Consider the following 1,247-nt stretch of genomic DNA (forward strand, 5'->3'; position numbering starts at 1 on the left):
CAGTTAGAAGTTCATTTTAAAATTTAGACCCTAACATACCTTCCATATGTACTCACTGGTCATTGTTTCTGCAACAGCACCTTGGACTTACTGCTAATATTGACATTAGCAAAGTTCTGCAACTTCTTCCAATAAATATGTACAATTAAAGACATCAGCAGTTTAACTGAAAAATATTTTTTACAAATATTGTTGACAAAATAATTTGTGAGTTGGAGTCCTGTTTTGTTGCCCACAGTATCTCTGCAGCCTTGAGAACAGGTGATTTTCCCACACCAACAACTAGGCCTCAAAATTTCAAGCCACCATTTTGCTCAGAGAAGTGATTTTAGAAATGTTTAAGGAAAAGGTTTTAAATGACAGAATGGACCACAAGGGTTTGTCAATAGGAATAGTGTTCTTACTCCAGAGCACAGTTGGAATTGTTGGGAATTTCTCTATTCTTTCCTGCTACACTGAACAGGCATTAAAAACCACAGATTTGATTCTTATACACATGTTTACAGCCAACTCCTTAATAATTTTTTAAAGGATTACTCTATATAATGACAGCTTTTGGGGTGGTAGGATTCCTCAATGATTTTGGCTGCAATTTTCTTTTGTATATTCAAAGACTAGGCAGAAACATGTCCACAGGCATGACCTGCTTCTTGAGTGTTTTCCAGGCCATCACCATCAGCCCTGGAAACACTTTTTGGTTGTGTCTTAAAGTCAAAGCTTCAAAGCACATTAGTCTCTTCACTTCCCTCTGCTGGATTCACTACATGTCAATAAACATGCTTTTCCCTGTATATATGTACACCAAGGCGAACAACAATAATGTGACACATAAAAGTGGTATGGAATACTGCTCCACATCAGGTCATGATGACCTTACAAGCTCATTATATACAGCATTTTTTGTTCTTCCTGAAATTTCATTTTCTGTCATTATTATCTGGTTCAGCACCTCCATGGTTGTCATTCTGAATAGGCACAAAGAACGGGTTCAGCATATCCACAGCACCAGTGTTTCCTCCAAAAGATCAACTGAGTCCAAAGCCACCCACCGAATAATGGCCCTGGTGTCAACATTTATAAGCTTTTATGCCCTCTCTTCCATCTTATAGGGTTTCATTGCTCTCATATATAACCCTGGTTGGTTGCTGATGAACATTACTGCAATCATTTCGATGTGTTTTCCTACTTTAGGGCCCTTTGTTATGAGCTGTGACTCCATAACAAAGCCAAGGTTGTGCTTTTCCTGA

The 1,247-nt window shown here is 38.3% G+C and overlaps 1 pseudogene; it reads left to right on the forward strand.

The window, feature by feature from the left end:
* The first annotated feature begins 364 nt into the window (after positions 1–364).
* Positions 365–1,247, forward strand: LOC118570277 (annotated as a pseudogene).

This window comes from Onychomys torridus, chromosome 19, assembly GCF_903995425.1.
Source record: "Onychomys torridus chromosome 19, mOncTor1.1, whole genome shotgun sequence".
NCBI classification, from domain to species: Eukaryota; Metazoa; Chordata; class Mammalia; order Rodentia; family Cricetidae; genus Onychomys; species Onychomys torridus.